We start from the raw sequence: 26,927 nt of genomic DNA, 5'->3' as shown, positions 1-26,927 counted from the left end.
TGACGTGGATATCCCAAAGCAAAGCAGTGACAGGTAAAGCCCCACCAAGCGCCAGGACCCCCGGCAAGATTAGCTTGAAGGTGTTTGGCAGAGTTTTCTCCACTTGCCTCTTTGTGGGGCATCCCACAGAAACCAGCAGGCAGCTTGGTGGGAAAATCAAATTCGGGGGCAGGGCTGCAGGAAGTGATTGCAGGGCTCTGACCGCAAGCAGAGTGGCTGCAGCACTCGCGTTTGACCCCCAAACCTTGCCTCATCAGTGCCTTTACAGTAGCTGGAGATCCTCATACTTACACATGAGGAGCTGCAGGCGTGATCTGTACCAGCAGTGGCTTAGGAACCCGGACCGGGGCTAAGCCCCAGCAAGAGCCTTTGCACAGAGCTGTTGCTCTGCAGCTCCCCGGCTTGCCTCCCAAAACTCCTCATCCAGCAAAACCTCCCACACTTATGCGGAGCTTTGATTCTCGGGGCTCCGCTGTTCCTCTTGCTGATGCTAATGCCCTTGGTGGCATCAGTTCCCATAATCACGGATTGCTATGTAAAATATTTATTGCAGGACTGATCCTTCTGAGATTATTATCCTGGATGAAATGTCACAAACGACCGTATGGAAGGCTCTCACTTTGAAGACAGAAACCCTTTGAATCCAGGGAGGAAAAAGGTAAAGGATTGCATGTGAACGTGACCGTGCTCCTCTGCAAGCGACGGCGCACGCCTACGCTTTTCCCACGCTTTGGCCGGCAAAGCTGAGCAAACGGCCTGTCCCTGGGAACAGGCAGGGAGGACCGTGGCATGCAAACCAGCTCCTCTCTGCTGGGGTGGTCCCCCAAACAGGGCTGAATCAGCAGCAGCTGGCAGGTCTTCCACTGATGATGCTCTCCCTCTTTTTCTCTTCCCTTCGCCTTTCCCCACTCCCGCTTTTCACGTTTAGGAATCTTGACTTTGAAGGAGAGGAGTGAGAGCGTGACTCGGGGATGTGCCAACGCAGATAGAGGGAGAAAGCGCTTTGTTTCAGTTGGAGGATTCCCATTAAAGCCATGCAGATGTTTTCAGTTATCCTTGGTGTGCTTCAGGCATTCAGTATCTCTAGACCAGCAAGCTGAGGGGAACGTCACAGTCAAGGGGAGTTTGGTGGTGTTCAGTCTGTGTGCGTACGTGCGTGTGGGGGTGTGGGTTTGTAGTGGTAGAGGGACTGCTACTGCTTTATCATTCAGTGCTCTTCTTTTAATACCTAATTCCTCCTCTTTTTTTTTTTCTCTTTTTTTCAAATGTAAACTGGGAATGTCCAAAATAATTTTCTGTTATAGTTGATGCATTCTCCACTTTCTTCTTGATCACGACCGGGTTTTTGGTCTGGTTTGGGGTCCTGGCTTTAATTCGCTCCTACGTCTCTTACTGATACAAGAGGGATGCCCTCTGTGGCAGGGCAGCATAGAGAGCGTCCAAGCCGTTGGCCTAAGGTGAAAGAAAAGCATTTGCTCCCTGCGCTCCAGTTGTACCTTTCTTGGTTGGTTTGGCAAGTATCACAATAACATGTGATGAACTGACCGTAAACCCCATTCCCCGTCCCCCTGTGCCACTGGGGGGTGGTAGGGAATCCGGGAGTGAATTTGTGCCCAGGAAGAAGGGAGGGGTGGAGGGAAGGTGCTCTGAGATTTGGTTGTATTTCTCATTACCCTGCTCTGGTTGATTTGTAATAAATTGAGTTAATTTTCCCCAAGCGGAGTCTCTTTTGCCTGTGACGGTAATTGGTGAGTGATCTCTCCTGGCCTTATCTCGACCCACAAGCTCTTTGTTATATTTTCTCTCCCCTGTCCAGCTGAGGAGGGGGAGTGATAGAACGGCTTTGGTGGGCACCTGGCATCCAGCCAGGGTCAACCCACCACGGGGGGAAATGATGTACTTAAGAAATTATGTACTTAAGCCACACGAAAAAGGCCACAAAGCTCTTGTGAAACAAGATCCCCTTTGTATGATCAACGCATGCCTTGCTAACAACTGTGCCCCTGAAGAAGAACTAAAAGACTGAGAAGAAGGGAACATCCTACCCCAGGAGGTGCCAAAAAGTTGAATAATTGCTAATAGGCATGAAGTCAGAAACATCTTCGAAAACTGGAGGAAAAGTAAAGAAAGGTGGCAGGGGGAGATCATGACCACCAACTCAATTCCACACCAAAAAGGCTTACCCCCCACTCTCCTTGAGCATGCGCTGTAGAAGAAAAGAACACTGGACCTTTAATTCCAAGCAGGGGAACTTCAACCTGATAGAAACTGTGCGAGATAAGCGACTCCCAGCACTAGTTTTGGGAAGAACTTTGGAAATTGAATATGTATAACTGAACTGTATAGATTGCTTGCCCGTTTAGGCATGAGGGGTGCTAGCGTTGCGGATTACCACCTCGCCCCCATCTTTTCGTAAACATGAACTGGAATAAAATACCTCTGCTCTGCTGTGTTTATATTGGCATTTTGCACCCTGGGTAAACGACCCCACTTTTGGGACAACAGTGGGGCAGGCAAAGCACCGCATCCCGCAGGCCGAGGGGCTCAGGCACCCACGCCGCTGCCGGAGGACTGCCGGCAAGAGGTTTGGCATCTGGCGAGGGGCTGCTGGGCCAGGGTGCCCAGGCACCCACCCCACTCCCCCAGCCGCAGCCACGAGTGCTCTCAGTGCTGGGGCAGAGGCCGTAGCAGCTGCCTGTGCCCAAGCCTGTCCCGAGCGGAGGGAAGACTTTGCTGGCGAGGAGCAATCCAGTGAAGGCATTGCTGAAATTGCTGGGCTTGAAGTTGCTGCCGGGCCAGGAGGGGGCCGAGGGGTCCTTGTGCAGCACGTCCTGCTCCAGGGGCAGCAGCTCTCAGGCCAGCAGCAGTCTGCTGGGGGGGACGCTCAGCAGGGACTCGGGGATGGGGACCCATGATACCGAAAAGCCGGTCGAAGAAACTCTCGAAGACTCATTTTGGAGTTTTAGAAAGTAGACATTCTTTATTGCAGCGCTGGATGCACGGGGGATAGTTCCACCTAGCATGCGTGCCACAGCTTCAGCACAAACAGGTTCTATGGCGTAACTAATTACATATTAATCAGATTAGTATACATAGACATAAAAATTACTGTAACTGAGTATCATAGGACTGCCTACATCTGATCGCACGCAACGGTTCTTCATTTGAGTCGAAGGGCTGCTTTTGCGCCCACCGATCCATTTCAAATTCTGTTGGCTGACCTTCAAGTCTTGTTCGTCATCCTTGTTCTTTGATCTTGGAGATTAACATGGTTTCAGTCATATATGGTCAGTTTCAATATTAATCTTAGCTAATGTACAGGAACATCCAGTCATAAGAGCAAAGAACTGTAAAACTTAGGAGTGGGTTACTAACTCTACTAGTTAATTACTTGGCTACACTTCTGTCTATTTTTTCAATCATAGTGTTAGTATAAGATTTCTAATAATTATTTACCAAATCTCCCTTTTACAGTCACCTAGCAGCAAACCAGTTTCCACGGCTGGTACAAAATATTAAAACCAACAAATATTTAGACATACCATACATTCTGTATGGACATATGCTATCACCCACCGCCTCACTTTGGTGCCCTCCTCATTCACCTCCAGCAGCTCCGAGAACTGCAGGGTGTAAAGCGTCAGCCACCAGTCATGCGTCAGGTATTTCACCTGAGGGACAGAGGGGGCCACTGCGTCACTGTGAGTCTCCCCAGGCAGGGGCCACCCTAAACCCATCATCCAGGCAGGCTGCAACCCCATCAACCTGAGGTCATGGCAAGGCAATATCCCCCATTCAGGATTTGTGGGAGAAGGTCGCCTGTGCTCCCGGACCATGGCAAGAAGACACAGCTTCCCTGGACATCACACCACCAGAGCTTCCCTGCAGTTTTTTAGTTAAGGCATGATCTCTCCCAGAGCAGCCTAGGGGAACCACGGGCAGAAGAGGCGAACCCAGCCCTGGGCTTGGGGTTTGAGGACTGCTCACCGCTTCCCCAGCCACCCTCCCTGGGTGGAGAACTGCTGCAGCACGTTGAAGGCAGAGAGCAGGACCCAGCTCTGCACCACCAGCGCTTTGCCGGGACACAGGCGGCCTGAGCAGAGCCTGGACCTCCCCGTACACCTCACCGCAGACAGCCAGAGCACACCCAGACACCCAGGCATCCTCCACGTGGAGGCCACTTCCCACCTCGGCTGGCCAACGCAACGCGCTGCCTACCTTCTTCAAGGACGGCAGCAGTTTGATGCTGACGAAGCCCATCTTGTTCTTCTGGACATGTTTCAGGACGAAAGCATCCTTGGCCAGGTTCTCGTCAGAGAGGTGGAATTCCACCTGGGACACAACCCTCCTGGCCAGCTGCCGGTCAGGGACGGAGTAGCTGCAGTCCAAGAGATCAGCCCCCAGAACATCGCTCGCATCGCAGAAGCTCCCGGCAAAGCAGCAGGGACACGGGTGTGACTTGGTGGCCTTTGGGATGTGCAGCACTGCCCGGTCCCAGCCACAGCAGTCGGTGCAGATGGCAGAGTCTTGAGGAGCGGGGTGGCTCAGCTGCGCTCTGAAATGAAACGGAGTTTTATGCTTTTAGAAGCGCGCTTGCCTTCATGCCCCCAGCATCGGTCCCTGCCACAAGTTACGCAGCACATGGCCTTGCACAATCTTGCAGCCAGAGGTGCCTCACGAACAGAGCGCAATCTCTTTGATTACCAGGATACAGGCCAGGAGAGATCTTTGGCCTCCGGTTCACGGCAGTTGTCCCGACTCCCCCAGGCCACCCACTGTTCACACAGCGGGAGCGAGAGGCCTGTGTCCTTGGTACCCTTGGGGTGTCCTTGCTAGCGCCGAATCCTCCAAGCACGAGGAGGGGATGTACTAACCCCATCCCTGGGATCCCGTAGAGCGCAAACAGCCCCAGCGCCCCGACACCGGACGTTGGGCAGAATCCAGTCCTTTTCTGGGAGCACGCGGCGGCGGGTACCGTCTCCTCCAGGGAAAGCGCCGCCCCCTCCCAGGGGGATCCAGAGCTGCTGCTTTTCCCAGCAGGAGACTGAAGGACCTGACAGCACTACTGGAGCGAGGGCTGGGGGAAAGCGTGCCACCGAGCGACACCGCGTGACCTTCCTTCGCGCCCTCGAGGTCCTTTTTCCTATTTCTGCCTCGCTCCGGTCAATGCAGCGAACAGAAGCGCGGGTAACGGTCACAAACGCATTTGCCATCTGGCGCAAGGAGGCTGCGGCTGCAGCTTGGTCCCCGCTTGGCTCGGCTGAATCAACTTGTTCTTCTTCCCCCACCGGAAAAATACTGTTGAAAGCCAAGAGCATTTGCACCCGCAGACCCCGAGAGCCGCCTGTAGGCCCCGGGGGCACCCCAGCCTCCCTTAACCCTTTCCCTCCCCAGGAGGAGCTGGGGAGGCTCTTGGGGGTGGGGCGGAACACAGGGAGCCCCCGCATTCCTTCTGGGGAGACACCAAAGAGTCCTTGGCAGCCAACAGCCAGAAGGGACCATGGTGCGGCCACCAACGCAGCTCCCACTGCCTGGGCCCTGGGGCCCCCCGGCGCCCCAGCTTTTCCAGCCATTCGTGCTCTGCAAAACCTTCTACCCTCGAGGCAGGGACTGACCCCAACCCCTGCAGCCCAGGGACGCTCTTGGGGGGCAAGAGCAGAGGTGACCGCCGGCCATCGCTCCTGTCTCATTCTCTTAGGCTCGGCCAACCTGTGCCGCCTGCTCGCACGGGAGCAGCCCTTCCCTGCAGCCCAGGCCCCCCAGGCACCACCAGCAGGTATGGCACCCCAGTCTGCTCTGGCACCTTCGCCATCCCCATCACACCCGTTCCCCTGGCACTTTTTGCATGGGGGTTCAGCAAGCCCCGGTGAGCATCCTTGCCCTCGCCCGGGCGGCGCGTTCCCAGTAAAACCCATCTGCAGAGAATTCCCCAAATATTTGGGACCACCTCTCCCCTTTCACCTCCTAGATGTGAGTCTCCTCCCCGATTTGCAACCCTGTCCCACCGGCACAGCGGCTCACCCCGTGGGGATGACCCCGGCCACAAGCTTCCCACACCCCTGGCCCAGAGCTGGGGGATGTCGGCCATCGGGGCCGGCTCAACGGGTGCCCCTGGACAGTCCCCCCGGCTGAGCACGGCTCCCCCTCACCCACACAGGTCTGCAGAGGGCTCCATGTGGCTGCCTCTTCGACCCCCGGGTCTTCCGCATCCAGTGGACAACCACCAACCTGCCTCCACCGGCCACCGCCACGCTCGGCCAAGGTTCCGCTTCTCTGCCGGGTGCTGCCCTGTGGGGTCCCAGGGGCTGCGGGGCCCCCCAGGGCCAACCACGATACCTCACAGCCTACAAAAATCAGAGGAGTGGGATGGCCCCAGACCCTCTGGAGCTGCCAGTGTCCATCCCTGGCTACCAGCACAGCGAGGGGCAGTTGGCACAGATCAACATCCCCAGCACGGCCACCCCTGTGGGGGCACCCCCGGGCGGCGACGTCCCCCCCAGCCAAGCCCTTGGAGATGCCCTTGCCGTGGCTGAGAAAGTGGCTCTCCAAGAGGCCCTAATGCTCTTTGATTGCTCCCTGGGCGGGCTGGCAATCAGCCAGCATGCTCCCAGCAGCAGCCCCATGCCTGGGGACGCTGGTGGCACTGGCGCAGACAGCCCGGACCGCGACTTCAGCTCGCTCTCACTGCCTGAGGAGATGCTCACCCCCGACTACTGCATCCCAGAGCTCAGCGACGCCATGCTGAGCCTCAAAATAGTCAACGGCAGTGGGATGGAGCCCCAGGAGCCGTGGCAGGATGCGGGGATGGACCTGCCACCATCCCCGTCTGCCACGGCAGAGCAGCCGAGGAAGAGGCAGGCGCAGAGCTCCTTGCCAATGCCACCCAGCAAGCTCAGGGCTCTGGCAGCCAACGTGAGGGTGTGTGTGTGTGGGGGGGATTAGACAGGGGTGAGAGGGATGGAGATGGGGGGAGTGGGGGGGTGGGAGAGGAAGGGTGGGGTATATGGCAGGGGGGGTGGGCGGGGGGGGCTAGGGAGGGATCAGACCAGCTTTGATGGGACCTTTTCTCTTGTCTTTTCAATTAAAAGCTGTTTCTCCAGAACCGCTCGGTGCTTATGTGGGAGGGGGAGGGAGCACAGGGGGCACCAAGAAACAGCCCCCAAGAGGTGCAAAAGCCCCACTGAGCCCCAAATCCGAGCCAGCAAGCCCCGAGGGGAACCCAGCCACCCCCAGGGCCCAGTCACCACCAGCGGGGCAGGCGATGGTGGGGGGGGGACGGGAACAGGAACAACTCCCCTGTCCCCTTCCCCAGGGGAAGCAGCCCTTTGGTGGGGAAGCCAGGACAGACAGGTCCCTGCAGGACTCACGGACACGGCCCCATGCAGAAAGCAGCACAGAGCCCCTGCGACAACGACAGACCTTGGGGGCCAGGGGGGACACGGGCACACACGACAACAAGGGCTGCAAGGCCTTCGTCTTGAACACCACCAGTGTCCCCTCCAGTGGGGACAGGGCTCGGTGCACAGCCCTTCAAAGCCTCAAGACCATCACGGCCTTCCTTGGGTCCCACCACACTCAGCCGCGGAAAGCCCAGCTTTGCCTCACTGACACAGCAAAATAACACCAAATCACCCCAAGAATGGCGAGGGAGGGAGCTGCAGGCCAGGCAGGGACCCTCCTCTGCTTGTCTGGCTGCACCTTGGGCAGCCGCAAGACCAGGAAGCGGGGAGAAAAAAAGTCAGAAGGAAAAAAAAAATAAAAATCACTGCACCGGCCAGAAAGTGCCTGGAAACTTCATCCCTCTTCATTGCCCATTTCCCATGCGAGCTCCACAACCTGGGAGCAACGCAGCCAATAGAACCTTTGAGAAGCAGACTCACAGCCTGCTGCAGCTGGCCCTGCTCGAGCAGCCAAGGTGGGCTGGATGATCTCTAGAGGTCTCTTTCAGCATCCATTCTGTGCTGCTGTGACTCTGTCTCTGTCGTGGTTTAACCCCAGCCAGCAACTAAGCACCACCCAGCCGCTCACTCACTCCCCCCCACCCAGTGGGATGGGGGAGAAAATCCGGAAAAAGAAGTAAAACTCGTGGGTTGGGATAAGCACGGTTTAATACAACAGAAAGGAAGAAACTAATAATGATAATACTAATAAAATGACAACAGCAATAATAAAAGGATCGGAATGTACAAATGATGCGCAGTGCAATCGCTCACCACCCACCATTCACACCCAGCTAGTCCCCGAGCAGCGATTCCCCCCCCCCCCACTCCCCAATTCCTATACTAGATGGGATGTCGCATGGTATGGAATACCCTGTTGGCCAGTTTGGGTCAGGTGCCCTGGCTGTGTCCTGTGCCAACTTCTTGTGCCCCTCCAGCTTTCTCGCTGGCTGGGCATGAGAAGCTGAAAAATCCTTGACTTTAGTCTAAACACTCCTCGGCAACAACTGCAAACATCAGTGTTATCAAGGTTCTTTGCATACTGAACTCAAAACATAGCACTGTACCAGCTACTAGGAAAACAGTTAACTCTATCCAAGCTGAAACGAGGACACTTTTAACCACTTAACATCCCGTGAGAAATACTGCAATAGCTCAAGAAGAAAGAGCAGAAAGACAGGAGACAGGTGAAAGCCTAGAGCGCCAGCTAGATGGAATGAAAGACCCTCTTCCTTCTCTGAAGCTTCAGCAAGGCTTCCTTCACCTGCTTGTTCCTCCGACTGTCAATGACGGGGTTCAAACTGGGGCTGACGAGACTGTAGAAAAGGGAAAGAACTTTCTCCCTCCCAGAGGAGTTACCGCTCCCGGGCCCCGCGTACACGAAGATGGCGTTTCCATAAAAGACACCCACCACGGTCGGGTGGGAGCCACTGGTGGAGGTGGTTTCGTGTCATCCTGGCACAGAGCGGATGCACAGATCGGTGGCTAGGCTGTCCAGGGAGCAAATCGGGATTAGGGCTAAAGGGAAGAGGAAGAAGCACACACAAACAGCAAAGATCAGGACTTTATTGGCAGAGCGGCAGGGCAGGCCAGCTTTGAGACAGCAAGAATTTCACAGGAGAAGTGGACAACCTCGCAGGGGCCACAGGAAGGCAGGTGTAAAGCCAGAGAGGCTTGCAGTGTACCAAATACAAACGCCAAAGCCCACAAAACCGTGGCAAGGGTGAGGCGCAGCCTCCAGATCACGATAAGCGCATAGCGCGGGGGACGGCAGATTGCCATGTAGCGAACATGAGACATGACGGCCAGCAGCACGCACGCTGTAAGTGCAAAGATTAAATAAAGATGGATCTGTGCCCCACACCCAGCAAAGGAGGGGGTTCTGCCTTATCCACGGAGGCTCCTTAGCGTACGGGGGACATTGCTGGAGGCGTAGCAGATGTCCGCGATGGAGAGGTGGCAGAGGAAGAAGTACATGGGGCTGTGGAGGCAGTAGTCCAGGCAGATAAGCAGAAAGACAAGTGCGTTTCCCATCAGAGTGGCAGAGCAGAGGGCAGAGAAAAGGCCAAAGAGGCAGCGCTGCAGGGCTGGGGTGCTGCAGAACCCCAGGAGGACGAATTCTGTGACCGTCGTTTCATTCTGCACGCTGTGCTGGAGGTGAGGCAGCACAAACTGCGACCACAGAGATCTGGAAGCGAAGCAGCAAGGAAAAGGAAAGAAAAAGGAGAGTTTTCCTAAGAATGTTGCGCAGGAGGAACCGCTGCACCGGCTCACCAGCGCCTGGTTCTGCTTCCCCAGCATGAATGACACATCTGTCCAGGGCACCTCCCCCAGCACCCAAAACAGACTGCACCCCTGCACAGCGCAGCCCACCCTGCCTGCACCCCCCCATCACTCCAAACCACGCTACACCCGCACAGGGTGCACAAACCTGAACGGCACCACCCAGCTGATCACTGCGCCCACCCCACGGCTGGACCTCCCAGACAAGTGGCCCCCAGCCCCTCACTGACCATCCCTGACCCGTCACTGACCCCATCATTGACCCCAGCACTGAGCCCATCAGTGACCCCATCCCTGAATCCATCCCTGAGCCTATCATTGACCCCAGCACTGAGCCCATCATCATTGACCCCAGCACTGACTCCATCCCTGGACCCATCCCTGGACCCATCCCTGAGCCCATCCCTGACCCCCTCATCGACCCCATCCCTGACCCATTACCAGACCCCTCTTCCCCTCCCCTTTCCCCCTTCCTTCCTTCCTTCCTTCCTTCCTTCCTTCCTTCTTCCCCCGCTCCCCCGTTCCCGTCCCCTTCCCGCCCGTACCCACCTGCCGGCCCCGCCGCCGCTGCCGTCCGCCTTGCTCCCCGCTGCTGGGCCAAGCTCGCCGCAACGGCCCGACCCGCAGCCTCCCGCTGCCCACCGGCCTCTCGCCTCCCCTCCCGCCCGTCCCCACGCACCGACCCCTCTGTGCCCACGCCACCTCGCTCCCGGCCCCACCACCCCGGGCGTAGCGCGTCCCCCAGCACCCCGGCCCGGGCCCCCGCGCCCGCTCAGACGACCCAGCAGGCCCGGGCTGAGCCCAGCGGGGGCGTAGGCCCCGGGGAGGGGGGGAGGGGGGACTCCCCCCCTCCCTCGTGCCAGCGAACGGCCGATGGAACCCTGCCGCCTGCCGCGGCAGCCGTAACCAGGGCAACCCAGCAGACCCCAACGGTCGCAGATCGCTGTGGCTGAGCGCACAGGAAGGCCTCTGGTGTCCCGGTGTGCCCACCTGCCTTCGAGCGAGGGGAGCCCGGCGGGCCTTGTCCTGCGCCTCCTGAGGACGAGGGAAGAGCCTCGGCGTGCCTGAGGGGCTGGGGGCTGCTCCCCGGCTCGGCCTGGCCATAGGTGGGGGTGGCACCAGGCCCTGGGAGGGAAGGGACAGAGGACAGAGGGGTGTCTGCGACAAGGGGGATGCCCCCATACAGACAAACCCCAGCCCCATAGCGGGAGGAGGAGGAAGAGGGAGCCAGTCCCGTCCCCCCAGGGCGAGGAGGGGTCCACGTGCTCCGGGGCAGCCAGAGGGCTTCTGGGGAGGGGGGATCAGGGGGCTTAGGGGAGTGACATTGGGGTACTTTGCGACACCCTGTGGCAGCCAGCCCTGCTCCCGCAGTGTCTGGGAGGACAGTGTTGGGACAGGATGGGAGCGAGGAGCCCCTGAGCACAGCCACCTCTGCCCCCACCACCCCTGGGGTGGCAGGGGGTCCTCCTCACCCCTTTCCTCCCTCCCTCCTGCAGGATGGCGGAGAGACCCCCTGGCCACGTTAGGCAGGCCTGGGTGGAGAAGGCTGGAGCTGCCCCGGCTCCCAGATCCAGGCCAAAGCCCCATGAGATGTCCGAGGTCCAGCTGCTGCGGGCAGGTGAGTGTGCGGGTGCTGTGGAGCAGGGGGCTCCCCAGCCTGCCCTGCCTTGTCCTGGGCCAGGCTCACATCCCCCAGCCAGGCTGGCATCAGAGCTCCCACGGCGCAGTGGCCAGGAAGGGAGCTCTGTTCTGGCGTTCCTGGGATAGGGACTCTCCCTGTGCCCTGGTGCCAGCGCATCCCTTACCAGACCACAGCAGGGCCCCCTCCCTGTGCTGCCCTCCAGCATCACACCCTCTCTCCTGGGGCACACAGGGGACACCGGTGTCCCAGCCTTGAGCAAGGGCTTGTGGCATCCCTGGGAGCTGGGCAGAGGGCTCGGGTTTTCCCTGCTGCTTGCCCCCCAGCCCTTCCTGCTCTCTCTTGGCCAGATCTGTGCTGCTCTGCCTTGGCTTTGCCCAGGGAGGAAGACAATACCCTGGACATCATTCGAGCCTTCCTCAGGAGCAGACCAAAGGTATCCGTGGCCACTTCTATGAGGCTGTGCCCGTGTCTCCCAGCCTGTCTTTCGGCCCCTGTCCCGTGCTCAGAAGGTGCTGGGGGCTGTGCTGGGCCCCCCACCTGGCTGTCTCTCCCCCCTGACACTGTCTGTCTGTCTGTCTCCTCCCTGGCTGGCAGCAAGAGGCCCAGAAGCTGAGGTTTCTGGCCTCCATCTGCACCGTCTGCAGCACCACCAGCGTGGACTCCGCTGTGTGGGACATGCTTTACTTCTGCCAGCCGGAGGTGGTGGAGACCATCGAGGTGAGGGGACGGCCAGTCAGGCTGAGGCAGGGGCAGGGGCAGGGGCAGCAGGCAGCGACACAGCCCCGGGGGCAGATGAGAGCTTGGCCAGGCAGGGGGGTTGCGGATGAGCACTGCTCCAGGTCTCCATCCTTGGAGATGCTCCAAAGCCACCTGGGCGGCCTGGCTGGATGTTTGCAGGTCCCTTGGCCAGCCTGTGGCTCTGTGACGGGCACAGCCCTTCCAGCCACGGGGCTTGGGACCACTGGGTGCTGGGTGGGGAGGGGGTGCCAGGATGGGGGCACCTGGGCTCTGCCAGCCCCACAGGCTCTTGCTGGGCGAAGGAAACTGCCCCATCCTGAGCTGTCCCACGCTGCTGTGCTCCCCAGGTGCTGCTGCAAGAGGAGCCCACTGGCCCCCAGGGCATTATGGTGCAGCAGCAAGCCATGCTGGCCATCATCTCCATGAGGTACCTGCCCCAGCCCCCAGCTTGGTGGCCCCGATGGCACCGGTCCCAGGTGGGGGGCATCCCCAGTCCTGGGTCTGAGAGGGAGGCAGAGAACGGGGCAGGGGGTGCCACAGGGTTTTCCCCGCAAAGGCAAGTGCCAGTGTGATGGAGGGTTGAGGGGTCCCCCATGGCATGGGGCTCAGCTCAGGTCTCTAAGCCCAGGGTCTGCCTCCTCCTCTGTCCCCGCAGCAGAGCGGGGCTGCTTCTGCAGGAGAAGAAGAACAGCCTCCTGTATGCCTGCTTCTGCAACATCTTCCACCTGCCTCCTCAGGAGGACACTCAGGGCCCTGATGCTTCACTCTACTCCAAGGTGTGCCAGGGGGTGAACCATGGGGAGTTCCCTGGCTGCGAGGCCCCTTCCTGGGCACCGCAGGGCCATGGCCGTCCCCTGCCAGGCTTCCAGGGCTGCCCCCAAGACTCTGTCCCCCTCACAGACCCTGGCCACGATGGACAGCATGCTGCAGGTGCTGGTACGCAGTGCCGGCACCCTTGGCATCGTGGAGCTGCAGAACATCTTGGAGGTCTGACCTTGGCACAGGGTCCCCATGGGCAGTGACCCCTGGCTTGAGCGGTGCCCACCCCCAGCACCTGGTGCAAGGAGGGGGGCAGGGAATGTCTCTCCTTACCAGCCATGCCCCCCACCCACCCCCCTGCCTCCTGGCTCCCGCCAGAGCCCCTTCTCCTGCCCCAGCCCACGCCACCTCTGCAGCCTTGCCCGCTGCCCGTCCTCCCCAACACTGCCGCCCAGATGGACCTGCCTGTCTGGCAAGGGGAGCCCAGCCCTGGGGCTTTCCCCCTCCAGCTTCACCATGGGCCATATCCCAGAGCCCCCACCACAGGTCCCCAGTGAGGTGGTCACCCCAAAGCCTTGGAGTCCTTGGGTGGGAGGCAGAGGGATGTTTTTTGGCGGGGAGTGAATGGAAGGCAGCAGAGGCAGCAGCAGAAGCGGGATGCAGTGACCTGCCTGCCCGCAGCAGGTTGCTGTGAGGGGCAAGAAGGACACATGCCCCATCCCAGGCACTGCCCCAGAGCAAGCCTGGCTGTGCCATGCTGTGCCATGCCACCTCCCTGGCACACCAGCAGCTTTTCTCCTCCCAGCTGCTGCTGCCCTTCACCGATTCCCAGCTGGCAGAGGTGCAGGAGAGGGCCATGGCACGGATCGCCAGGCTGGTGAACTTCATCACCACCTACTCCCTGCCGCAGGTACCGAGCTCCTGGTCTGGGCAGCCCCAGTGCCCTGTCCCTGTGCCCCTGAGCCCCGGCACCTCCCAGGGAAGCTGGGCACCCAGCCAGCAGGTCGGGAGCAGGGGTCTTTGCCCTGCCCCTGTCCTGTTGATGCTCTCTCCCAGGGCAGGGCAGGGCAGGGCAGGGCTGCCCCGGGCACAGGCAGGAACCTGGGTCCGGCAGCCCTGCCCTGCTCTTGGCTGCTGCCTAGCTGCTCTGGGAGCAGCTGGGGCTCCCGTTGTGCTCACACTGCCTCTCTTCCCCCAGGTCTGCCCCTGCTTTGCCCAAGCCACGGTCCGCAGGCATCAGTGCTCCAAGACACATCAGTTTGTAATGCTGGGGAAGCTGGTGGGGCATCTCACCCTCTGTTGCACCTGCAAGGACAAGGGGACGCGTCCTGAGGCTGCAGAAGCTCTCTATCACCTGCACACGTTTGTCCTGCAGCAGAGAAGTAAGACAAGCTGTGTTGGGCTGGATCCCCCAGGCATGGGCAGTCAGGGGCCACTCTCCTTGACGAGAGAAAGCCTTATCCAACCTGCCTGCCTGCCTGCAGTCTGAAAAGTCATTTTGCCTTGCCCCCGCTCACAATAGCCCTGGACCCTCCCTGGGTATCTGCTCCCTGGACCTGTCTGGTGCCCTTTTTCTTTGCCAGCAACTTTTCTGCCCAATGCTCTCAGACTGCACTTCCACTTCTGCACCCTCTCTCTAAGCACCCCGTTTTTGCTCCCCCCCAGGCAGGTGGCCCTGGCTGCATGGCACAGAGCAGCTGCAGCTCCAGGAGGACTGGCAAGCAATGAAGCCCTGGCAGCTTTTGAAAATCAGCCACACCCGCAAAATCTTCTCGGTAAGAAGTGCCTTTGGCTCAGTGTGAGTGAAGGGACACCCGATGCGTGGGGATGACAGGGGCTCACGCTGTTCCTGAGCAGGGGCTAGGCAAAGGCCCTCAGGGAGCTTCAGTCCCCTGCGGGACCCTGATGCCCACCATCAGTCTCCTCCCCAGCGCAGCCTGGCTCCGTGCCCCGCTCTCACTGCACAGTCAAGATGCTCTGGGTGATGCTCTGGGTGAGGCAACAAATCTCCCCTCCTCTCCTTCATCCTGCAGATGTTCACAAAATACCTCCAGTCCTCCGACCAGGCAGACATCATCCTCATGGCTGTCAAGAGCTTGAGACACCCAAGCGCCTACAGCATCAGGCTGGCTGCCCACATGGTGGATGTCCTTGTGGCGGACCGTGCCTTCCAGCCGGGGCAGGTGAATAGCCCATGGGTGGCACAGCTGATGCTCCAGCCCACTGGGGGACTGTTCCTCCCCTGGCTCTGTGCCTGGCTAGCACTGACGCCGTCTCGAGCTGGCATACCGCACTAGGAACGGCAGCAGCTCCCAGTAGGAGCTGGGGAAATGGCCGCGCTCACCATGCTGACATCCCCACTCCCACCCGTGTCTCCCCTCCAGGTGCTGAACGTCGTGTGGGCCATCTACAGAAGCCGGCCCTCCGTCAGGGCGGTGGTAGCCCGCAAAAGCCTGGACAGGGCCCTGGTGGTGCTTGTGCGCAAACACCCCAGGGAGTTGGTGGCCAGCCTGCTGCAGTGCTCCCCGACGTGCACCCGGTAAGGGGACCGCCAGCCTTTGGGGGCTGCTCTCACACTAGGAGAGGGGCCCCAAGACCCTCCCGAGGGATTTCAGCCCGGCCATCCTCTGGGGTGTCCCTGCTGACAGAGCCCCGTGTCCCTGCAGTGTCGCCAGGGCCATGTGGAGGGCTATGATGTCTGACCTCCGGGCTGCGGACAAGGTGCTGAGGGAGCTGCTCAGCTTGCTGGTGAACCAGTCACTGCGCAAGACCTCCACCTCCACCAAGGACAACCCGCGCATCCTCTCCCTGGCTGTGAGTTGCTGGACGAAGCCTTGCTGACCTCCGGGGCTGATCTCAGCTGTCCGGGGCCCCTGCTCCCCTTCCCTGCCCGCCCCAAGGCTTGACCTCCCCAGGGGTGAGGGGACATCTCAGCGTCCGGGTGTCTTCTGCAGGCAACCAGGGCGATAAGCGAGATCCTCCTGCAGCCTGTCTGCCTGTGGCAGGTGGAGGCAATTTTCCCCCAGCTTTTCCTGGCGCTGCTTTTCCAAGCGTCATTCACCACGGAGCTGACGCTGCAGGAAGTGCACATCTTCTGGACGGAGCACCGACAGGATCAGCTCACTCCCATCAGGTGCTCCATCCCTTTCCTCTCATCCCTGCCAACCACCCGGAGCCAAGCCAGGGTGGGAGCTAAGCATTTCTCCTTGTGCAGGTCTGCGGTGCAGTCCATGAAAGTGCTGCTCTGCAGCATGGGCTTTGAGAGCCAGGTACTGGCCATCGAGGCGCAGGGTGGCTGGGACACCCTGCTCAGCTCCCAGACCCACCTCATGGGAGTGCGCATTATCGCCAGGTGAGAGCCCCTTCTCCCTGCTCCTTGGGGACAGGGTACCCCATGCCACCCCCTCCCTTGGGGCTGATGGCAGTGGGGTCCCCATTACTTGGAGAAAGTGGTACAGACTGGCGATGTCCAGGCTGGTGCAAACCCCCAAAAGATGTGCCTGCCTGGCTCAGGCCTGACAGTGCCTCCTTCCCCGTCAGGGAGATGATGAAGATGCCAAGGCGCCTGCGCTCCGCCATCTTCTGCCATCTGGTAGAGCTCCTCCGGACAGAGGACCCCACCTGGCAGATGGTCGCTATGGTCTTCTTCATTGAGGTGAGCCTGATGGCACCACTCCAAGCTCCCCCCGATGCTCGGTTCTCCCATGCCCACCACTGTGGGGAAAGCTGGGGCAGTGGGTGGGCTCTGGTTGGTACCATGGAGGAGCAGATGAGCAAGCAATGTGCTGTGGTGTGGGGCACGGGGACTCTCTGCAATCCCTGCTGCCTCTCTCTGTCTGGGCTTGGTCTTGCCCTGCATCCTTGTCCTGAGCTGATGGTTGGAGCCAGCACCACACCTCAGCAGCTCCCACTGCCTGTGTTTCAGATGCTGGACTTTACCAACATCAGTGAAGAGCTGTTCCGTGCCCTGGAAATCTTCCCCATTTATCTGCAGAGCCAGTGCCTGGGGATGCCCAGCCTGGTGCTCAGGGCCATCCTCAGGCTCACCGAGAGGCCTGACACAGTGAGTAGGGGGCAGCCGGGACAGCAGCCCAGGGTGGAACAGTGGGTAACGTGGCAGCTCAGGCTTTCCTGGGCATTGTGGGCTGTGCTGGCTGCTGCCAGCTCTCCTGCCTCCCCGGCCCTCTGCCCCATGGCTGTGCCATGCCAAGGAGAGAAGCAGCAGTGCTGACGGGAACGGGGTCCCACTGCCAGCACGTCCCAGCAGGGATGCTGGCGGCAGAGCAACCGGCCTGAGCGTGGGGTCTGCAGGGCCTGGCCGTGAGGTGTTGAGCCCCAGGGTGAAACACAGCAGCCATGGCAGGGGCTGCTGGCAGCTTGGGCAGCTTTCCAGGCAGCGCCAGTCACCCACCAGCCTATCCAGGGGGGTCTGGTGGAGAAGGGGGCAGCCGAAGGGCTGGCAAGGAGCCAGTGCTGTCTGTCCTCCCCCTCTGTGCCCTGCTCTTCCCATGGGCATGCTGGTGAGCCCTGTCTGCCGGGACCTTGCCCTCGTAACCTGCACTGCCTGCAGAGAACCCAGTGGGGAGGCCGGTGTTCGTGGAGAGGGTTTTCACCCATGTGATCGGTGGCTCCTTTACAAAAAGGAGGTGGCATGTCTCACACAGGAAAGGAAAGCCCTTATCCTGCTGCCATACGTTATGGACCAGCTGCTGGATGATGACAGTGATGCCAGCGCCGCGGCCCTGCCCGTGCTTGGCAACATGCTCTGGCTGCTGGAGGGGAAGAGACTCAGCCTCACTGCCCTGGCACTGGCTGAAAAGCTCCTGCTGCTTTTCAACAGCGTAAGGCTGGGGGAGAGCCCCATGTCCCCCTTCCTGGGCACCTCCATTCACGCCTCCCACTGCAGCCCCTGTGCTCTGCAGGGGGATGCTTTGCCCTGCAGTCCCCAGACCCCATTGCTGCCCTTGGTGGCTCCGTGCTGTGTCACAAACCCCCCACCAAGGACTCACTCCGGCTCGGCCTCCCTGCCGCAGCGGGGGACAGTGGTGGCAGGATGGCAGCAGGCGTGCTGAGCCCCACCAATGCACACCCTGCTCTGGCAGCATCCTCCAGCCTTCTGCAGGGCCTCCCTCTCTGGCCCTCAGCCCCGGAGACGCCAGTCTCCCTGGGCAGACCATCTGCATGCCGCAGCTCGCTGCCTTTTGCAGCAGGGCTGCCTGCAGCCATTTTGGGGATGTCTGTCTCCATGTCAGCCCCTTGCTTGCCATGGGCTTGTGGCTGAGGTCCTCCTCCCCTCTTCCCCCAGGAGCTGGACACGGTGCGGGAGCTCTCCATCCATCTCTTCCAAATTGCAACGGGGCTCGTGGTGGGTGCTGAAAAGAAGAAGATGAAGAAGGTGGTGTGGGACAGCCTGCTGCCGCTGCTCTTTCACCTGCATGACCAGGACGAGAGTGTGGCCAAGGTGGGATTCCCAACCTGACTGGTCCTTTGGGGAGGGCAATGCTGACACTGCACTGTGAGGTCTAGCTTGTTGAGTCCCTAGGAACAGGCAGAGCCCCCCTCCCTGCCCACTGCTGCCTTTTTCCTCCTGCTGCCTGGTGGATGGGGAGGTGGGTCCCTTTCCCACCCAGCTCCCTCCACACAGCCCCTGGCATGGGTCCCTGCAGCCCCAGAGACTGGACTACGGCTCCGCAGCAGCCTGGGGCCACCAAAGCTGAAACGCTGAAGCCCCGACAGGCTTCCAGCCAGAGATGGTGGCTGCCCTCCTCTTCCCCTGGGGTGCTGAACCTGCTGGCAGCATCAGTCCCCAGCTGGTGCGTCTTCCCTGCATGGGCCAGGACAGGCTCTGAGCCCCACCAGGAGGGAGGACACAGGGTCCTGTGCCCCCCATGGTGGTGGTAGCATCTGTGCTGCTCACCAGGCCTCCCAGGAAGCCCTCCGCAGCGCTGGCCAGTTCCTGAAGTGGAGGCAGCTGGTGCGACTGGCCGAGACGGCGCAGGCATGGAGGATCTGCGAGTGCTTGGTAAGCATAGCCCGAACACCCCTGGGATCTGCCCTGGGTAAGCCCTGCCCGTGCCCAGCAGAGGGGACCAAGGGCAGTGTCCCCACAGCTGCATGCACCCTCCTGGAACAGGCTCTGCTCCAGGCTGTCCTCACCTCCGGGGTCCCAAAGGGGATCCCGCCACCAGGATGGCACCCTAGCATTGCCTGGGAGCCCTCTGCTCCCTCCGAACCCCAATGCAGAGAGCGGAGAGCTGGGAATGTCCTGCTGGGGAGAAGAAGGGTGGTCCTTGGTGGAGGGATGGCCCAACGGGGGGGCCATCTCTGTGCCAACTCTGCACCCTTCTCTCCAGCTGGCCAGGAAGAGGAGCAGGGCCACGTACTACCTGTGGAAGAGCCAGACCTACCTGCGGAGCCCGCAGGAGTCCCTGCGGCTGGAGGCTGTCAGGTTCATCGGTGAGCCCCTAGCCCCAGGGTCCCTTTCTCTCCCAGGGTCCCTGTGTCCCAGTGCAGGACCTGTGGGGCACCCCTTCACTCTCTCCCACTCCTGCCTGCACAGGTAGGGCTGGCAGGAGGCTCATCCATCCCCTCCCCGATGCTGCACCCTGGGGTCAGCCCTCCCCAGGGAACTGTGTGGCCAGACAGGCTGGCTGGTGGGTCCCTGATGGCCAGTGGGTCCCTGACATGCTGTGTCCCCCCAGGACTCCTTGGACGGGATGTGGATGAGCACGAGAACGAGCACAAGTACATCAGAGAGAGTGAGTGAGGGCAGCGGGGAGGAGGAAGGACCTTGGCATGGAGCTCCCCCCGCAGCCTGGGCAAGGGGGGCTCTGCTCCCAGCACATCTGTGGGAAGAGGGGTGTTTCGGGAGGGGCGTATTCCTAACCAGCAGCTTCCAGCTGAGCCATCTGCCCCCTGGTTCCCTCCTGGCCCTGGGAATCATGAGGTGCAATGTGCCCTGCCTGGAAGGGATATGGGGCTGTCACCTCACCTCTGCTGCTTTGTCCCCACAGTCCTTCAAGGCCCAAGCAAAGACACCAGCCCCTTGGTCTCCTCCCTGGCAACTCAGACACTCCTCATCCTGGGACGAGGAAGGCTGAAGTCGAGGTTTAACCTACCACGGCTGAGTTTACAGATGACGAGGGCACGGATGAGGTCACACTCAGTCCCCAGCGAGGACTCTGCTCAGGCAGAGACAACGCTGGAGCCCCAGCCCTAGGATGCTCTGCAGGCTGGGGTATCTCCTCTTCCTGAGGTCTAACAGGAAAGGAGACACCTCAGCTGGAGGAGGACCTGGCAGCCTCCGGAGAGTGGCAGGACAGCCACTCTTTCCAGTGCTCTAGGACAACGCCTGTCCACGCGCTTCATCTTTGCCACAAAGCACCAGCTGCTCTGCTGGGCTGTTGAAACAGAGGGAAGGAGAAGGCCACACCAAAGCTGAAGCCAAAGTTGAAACTGAAGCCTTCCCTCCCCTCTGCGGGGCCACGCCGGGGCGAATCACTTTTTCTGCCTCCCACCGTCCAAGGATCCTGTGCTGCTTTGGGCTGACGTGGCCGAGCTCGGGAGCTACAAAGCCACCAATGCTCTGACTCCAGCAGCATCCTCCCCTCCACGTCCCCAGCAAGAAGGGCAGCTCTGCCTCCTGCCCGCACCCCAAGCTGCGCAGCCACTCCTGCCTGGGGATGTCAGAAGTCACAAGAGCCAGCAGGCCCGGGGGAGTTGTGGTAGCAGAGGGCCCTGCTTGCCACAGCACTTTGCCATCTCCTTCTCCAGGTTTGGGCACCAGGATGTCATCACGGGGCTGGACAGCCTGAGCCGGGAGTGCTGTGTGACGGCAGGGGGCCGGGACGGTACCGTGCGGCTCTGGAAGATCCCGGAGGAGTCGCAGCTTGTGTTTTACGGGCACCAGTAGGTCTGGGGCGGGAGAGGGGGCTGCAGGCAGGGGGGTCAGGCTGGGGCAGCGGCGTGCAGGTGCCAAGCATCACTAGGAGCCTGCCGGCACTGTGGGGATGCTGATGCCCCGGTGAGCCCTTGTCTCCTAAATAGGATCCCAAAGCATGCTCATAACTGATGGCAGTTGCCCCTTCTCTTCACAGGGGCTCCATCGATTGTATCCAGCTCATCAGTGAGGAGCACATGGTGTCAGGCGCCGATGACGGGTGAGCACAGGGCCGGGGTGGTGCCTGGGGTGCGCAGGCGGTGCCCCCCTCGGCCCCCTCGCCCCTTCCCTCCCTGGCAGGTCCCTAGCCCTGTGGGGGCTAACGAAAAAGAAGCTGCTGGCACTGGCCCGGCAGGCACATGGCATGCAGGATGCCCAGGGCCTGCAGCAGCCATACTGGATCTCAGCAGTGGCCGCCCTGCGCAACAGGGACCTCCTGGCTACAGGTGTGTGGCAGCTGCTTTGGAGTGGGGGTGTGGAGAGGGGGGCGTCCTGCTCCCTTACCTGGGTGGGAGTGCATGGCAGTCTTCTCTCTCTGCCCCAGGCTCCCACAGCGCCAGCGTGAAGCTCTGGAAGTGCGGTGAGGGATTTCGGAAGCTGGAGCCCCTCTGGGACATCCCGTTGGTATGGATGGGGAGGTGGGGGATTGGAGCTGGGCTTGGGGCATCTCTGGGCAGGGGCTCCCCTCCCTGGGCGGCAGGAGGAGGCTGCCAGAGCCCCTCACCCTGCCCTGTCCTCTCCAGGTGGGTTTTGTGAACAGCCTCAAGTTCTCTGCAGCCGGTGACTTCCTGGTGGCTGGCCTTGGACAGGAGCACCGGTACTGTCCCCCCTCCCTGGTGCTGCCCAGGGGCACAGCCCCCCCCTGCTCCTCCAAGGGCTCGGCGGAGGGTAGCCCCCATCTCTCTCATCTGCAGGCTTGGCCGGTGGTGGAGAGTCAAAGAGGCCAAGAACAGCGTCTGCATCGTCCCTCTGAAGCGGAGGGCTGCAGCCCCCAGTCCCAAAGCCCCTGACAGCCCTGAAGCCCCCGACAGCTCCTAGCCCCTGGCCCCAGAGGCGCTGGAGCCAGGTCACCAAACCCCTGTCCCTGGAGCTGCGCCCCGAGTCCTTTGTGCAACCATCTTCCTGGAGCCGGCAGGATGTGAGCAGGGGGTGTCGCATGGCCCCCTGATCCTGCTGGCCCCCCTATCATGATGTGGCTCTGCCCTCTGCGAGGGTCTGCCCCTTTCCCTCAGGTTCAGCCTGACCTGAGCTCTGGAAGAGTCTTATTTAGAAAAAAAACACAAACCAAACCCACTTTATTTACATAAATTACAAAATAAAATAATCACACTTTTGCTCACACTAAAAATCTACTCTTAAAAACTCGGTTGGGCTCAGCACAGCAAGGAGCCACGGCAAGGTCGTTGCTAGCAGAGCCTTGTGCTCTTAACACAGCGTTCCATTTTTATAGCTCTCATTTTTATAGCTTAAACCATGATAGAGACAGAGTCACAGCAGCACAGAATGGATGCTGAAAGAGACCTCTAGAGATCATCCAGCCCACCTCAGCTGCTCGAGCAGGGCCAGCTGCAGCAGGCTGTGAGTCTGGTTCTCGAAGGTTCTATTGGCTGCGTTGCTCCCAGGTTATGGAGCTTGCATGGGAAATGGGCAATGAAGAGGGATGAATTTTTCAGGCACTTTCTGGCCGGTGCAGTGATTTTTTTATTTTTTTTTCCTTCTGATTTTTTCTTCTCCCTTCCTGGTCTTGCGGCTGCCCAAGGTGCAGCCAGACAAGCGGAGGAGGGTCCCTGCCTGGCCTGCAGCTCCCTCCCTCGCCATTCTTAGGGTGATTTGGGGTTATTTTGCTGTGTCAGTGAGGCAAAGCTGGGCTCTTGGGGGCTGAGGTCAGTGGGACCCGAGGAAGGCTGTGATGGTCTTGAGGCTTTGAAGGGCTGTGCACCAAGCCCTGTCCCCGCTGGAGGGGACGCTGGTGGTGTTCAAGACGAAGGCCTTGCAGCCCTTGTTGTCGTGTGTGCCCGTGTCCCCCCCGGCCCCCAAGGTCTGTCGTTGTCGCAGGGGCTCTGTGCTGCTTTCTGCGTGGGGCCGTGTCCGTGAGTCCTGCAGGGACCTGTCTGTCCTGGCTTCCCCGCCAAAGGGCTGCTGCCCCTGGGGAAGGGGACAGGGGAGTTGTTCCCGTTCCCGTCCCCCCCCACCATCGCCTGCCCCGCTGGTGGTGACTGGGCCATGGGGGTGGCTCGGTTCCCCTCGTGGCTTGCTGGCTCGGATTTGGGGCTCAGTGGGGCTTTTGCACCTCTTGGGGGCTGTTTCTTGGTGCCCCCTGTGCTCCCTCCCCCTCCCACATAGGCACCGAGCGGTTCTGGAGAAACAGCTTTTAATTGAAAAGACAAGAGAAAATGTCCCATCAAAGCTGGTCTAACCCCTCCCTAGACCCCCCCGCCCACCCCCCCTGCCATATACCCCACCCCTCCTCTCCCACCCCCCCCACTCCCCCCATCTCCATCCCTCTCACCCCTGTCTAATCTCCCTCACACACACACACCCTCACGTTGGCTGCCAGAGCCCTGCGCTTGCTGGGTGGCATTGGCAAGGAGCTCTGCGCCTGCCTCTTCCTCCGCTTGCCTGCCGTGGCAGGTGGGGACGGTGGCAGGTCCATCCCCGCATGCTGCCACGGCTCCTGGGGCTCCATCCCGCCGCCATTGACTATTTTGAGGCTCAGCATGGCGTCGCTGAGCTCGGGGATGCAGTAGTCGGGGGTGAGCATCTCCTCAGGCAGCGAGAGCGAGCTGAAGTCGCGGTCGGGGGTGTCTGCGCCGGTGCCACCAGCGTCCTCGGGCACGGAGCTCCTGCTGGGAGCATCCTGGCTGACCCCCACTCCATCCAGGGAGCAACCGAAGAGCCTTAGGGCCTCTTCCAGGAGCATCTCCTCGGACACTGCAAGGTCGCCTGCAGTGTCCCCAAGGGCTTGGTTGTTGGTGGCAGCGCAGGGGCTGGTGTGGACATCGCCGCCCGGGGGTGCCCCCACAGGGGTGGCCGTGCTGGGGATGTTGATCTGTGCCAGCTGCCCCTCGCTGTGCTGGTAGCCAGGGATGGACACTGGCAGCTCCAGAGGGTCTGGGGCCACCCCACTCCTCTGATTTTTGTAGGGTGTGAGGTATCGTGGTTGGCCCTGGGGGGCCCCGCAGCCCCCGGGACCCCACAGGGCAGCACCCGGCAGAGAAGCGGCGCCTTGGCCAAGCGTGGCGGTGGCCGGTGGAGGCAGGTTGGTGGTTGTCCACTGGATGCGGAAGACCCGGGGGTCGAAGAGGCAGCCACATGGAGCCCTCTGCAGACCTGTGTGGGTGAGGGGGAGCCGTGCTGGGCTGGGGGGACTGTCCAGGGGCACCCGCCGAGCCGGCCCCGATGGCCGACATCCCCCAGCTCTGGGCTAGGGGCGTGGGGAGCTTGTGGCCGGGGCATTCCCCACGGGCTGAGCCGCTGTGCCGGTGGGACGGGGTTGCAAATCGGGGAGGAGACTCGCATCTAGGAGGTGAAAGGGGAGAGGTGGCCCCAAATATTTGGGGAATTCTCTGCAGATGGGCTTTACTGGGCACGCGCCGCCCAGGTGAGGGCAAGGATGCTCACCGGGGCTTGCTGAACCCCCATGCGAAAAGTGCCGGGGGAACGGGTGTGATGGGGATGGCGAAGGTGCCAGAGCAGACTGGGGTGCCATACCTGCTGGTGGTGCCTGGGGGGCCTGGGCTGCAGGGAAGGGCTGCTCCCGTGCGAGCAGGCGGCACAGGTTGGCCGAGCCTGAGAGAATGAGACAGGAGCGATGGCCGGCGGTCACCTCTGCTCTTGCCCCCCAAGAGCGTCCCTGGGCTGCAGGGGTTGGGGTCAGTCCCTGCCTCGAGGGTAGAAGGTTTTGCAGAGCACGAATGGCTGGAAAAGCTGGGGCGCTGGGGGGCCCCAGGGCCCAGGCAGTGGGAGCTGCGTTGGTGGCCGCGCCATGGTCCCTTCTGGCTGTTGGCTGCCAAGGACTCTTTGGCGTCTCCCCAGAAGGAATGCGGGGGCTCCCTGTGTTCCGCCCCACCCCCAAGAGCCTCCCCAGCTCCTCCTGGGGAGGGAAAGGGTTAAGGGAGGCTGGGGTGCCCCCCGGGTCCTACAGGCGGCGGCTCTCGGGGTCCGCAGGTGCAAATGCTCTTTGCTTTCAACAGTATTTTTCCGGTGGGGGAAGAAGAACAAGTTGATTCAGCCGAGCCAAGCGGGGACCAAGCTGCAGCCGCAGCCTCCTTGCGCCAGATGGCAAATGCGTTTGTGACCGTTGCCCACGCTTCTGTTCGCTGCGTTGACCGGAGCGAGGCAGAAATAGGAAAAAGGACGTCGAGGGCGCGAAGGAAGGTCACGCGGTGTCGCTCGGTGGTCGGTGGCACGCTTTCCCCCAGCCCTCGCTCCAGTAGTGCTGTCGGGTCTTTCAGTCTCCTGCTGGGAAAAGCAGCAGCTCTGGATCCCCCTGGGAGGGGGCGGCGCTTTCCCTGGGTGCGTGACACCCCGGAGGAGACGGTACCCGCCGCCGCGTGCTCCCAGAAAAGGACTGGATTCTGCCCAACGTCCGGTGTCGGGGCGCTGGGGCTGTTTGCGCTCTACGGGATCCCAGGGATGGGGTTAGTACATCCCCTCCTCGTGCTTGGAGGATTCGGCGCTAGCAAGGACACCCCAAGGGTACCAAGGACACAGGCCTCTCGCTCCCTCTGTGTGAACAGTGGGTGGCCTGGGGGAGTCGGGACAACTGCCGTGAACCGGAGGCCAAAGATCTCTCCTGGCCTGTATCCTGGTAATCAAAGAGATTGCGCTCTGTTCGTGAGGCACCTCTGGCTGCAAGATTGTGCAAGGCCATGTGCTGCGTAACTTGTGGCAGGGACCGATGCTGGGGGCGTGAAGGCAAGCGCGCTTCTAAAAGCATAAAACTCCGTTTCATTTCAGAGCGCAGCTGAGCCACCCCGCTCCTCAAGACTCTGCCATCTGCACCGACCGCTGTGGCTGGGACCGGGCAGTGCTGCACATCCCAAAGGCCACCAAGTCACACCCGTGTCCCTGCTGCTTTGCCGGGAGCTTCTGCGATGCGAGCGATGTTCTGGGGGCTGATCTCTTGGACTGCAGCTACCCCGTCCCTGACTGGTAGCTGGCCAGGAGGGTTGTGTCCCAGATGGAATTCCACCTCTCTGACGAGAACCTGGCCAAGGATGCTTTCGTCCTGAAACATGTCCAGAAGAACAAGATGGGCTTCGTCAGCATCAAACTGCTGCCGTCCTTGAAGAAGGTAGGCAGCGCGTTGCGTTGGCCAGCCGAGGTGGGAAGTGGCCTCCACGTGGAAGACGCCTGGGTGTCTGGGTGTGCTCTGGCTGTCTGCCATGGCCAAAACACTGCTGTGTTATCAACAGCTTTCTAGCTACCAGTACAGAGCACAGCACTACGAGGGCTGCTGTGGGGTAAAGGAACTCCAACTCAGCCAGATCCAATACAGAAGGAAAGTGGAGGAACAACAGAGGGAGCAGCCCAGGGACACAGAGCCCCAGGTCTCATCTGGCCGCTCCTGTGACCATATAGTGTATTCAAAATCAAATACCTGAAGTGCTCCCTTAGATGCAGTTTACAGCCAGGGGAAAAAAAGGTGGCAGTTCTGCATTTTGCAGCTCCCAGGCTGATGGCAGAGCCAAAGCAAAAAAAACAAACCCAAAACCAAACCAACCAAGAGAGGTAAAACTGGAGCGCAGGGAGCAAATGCTTTTCTTTCACCTTAGGCCAACGGCTCGGACGCTCTCTATGCTGCCCTGCCACAGAGGGCATCCCTCTCGTACCAGTAAGAGACATAAGAGTGAATTAAAATCAGGACCCTAAACCACACCAAAAACCTGGTCGTGATGAAGAAGAAAGTGGAGAATGCATCAAATATAACAGAAAATTTATTTTGGACATTCCCAGTTTAAATTTGAAAAAAAGAGGGAAAAAAAAGAGGAGGAATTAGGTATTAAAAGAAGAGCACTGAATGATAAAGCAGTAGCAGTCCCTCTACCACTACAAACCCACACCCCCACACGCACGTACGCACACAGACTGAACACCACCAAACTCCCCTTGACTGTGACGTTCC

The 26,927-nt window shown here is 60.5% G+C and overlaps 1 long non-coding RNA gene across 1 annotated transcript; it reads left to right on the top strand.

The window, feature by feature from the left end:
* The first annotated feature begins 21,349 nt into the window (after positions 1-21,349).
* LOC126037450 (uncharacterized) lies at positions 21,350-21,785 on the top strand. The gene is made up of 3 exons (XR_007505697.1): positions 21,350-21,424; positions 21,544-21,617; positions 21,715-21,785. It is a non-coding gene; the product is annotated as an uncharacterized LOC126037450 (long non-coding RNA).
* The last annotated feature ends 5,142 nt before the right edge of the window (positions 21,786-26,927 follow it).

This window comes from Accipiter gentilis, unplaced genomic scaffold (assembly GCF_929443795.1).
Source record: "Accipiter gentilis unplaced genomic scaffold, bAccGen1.1, whole genome shotgun sequence".
In the NCBI taxonomy this organism is placed as follows: Eukaryota; Metazoa; Chordata; class Aves; order Accipitriformes; family Accipitridae; genus Astur; species Astur gentilis.
This window is presented reverse-complemented; position numbering and strand designations above follow the sequence as displayed.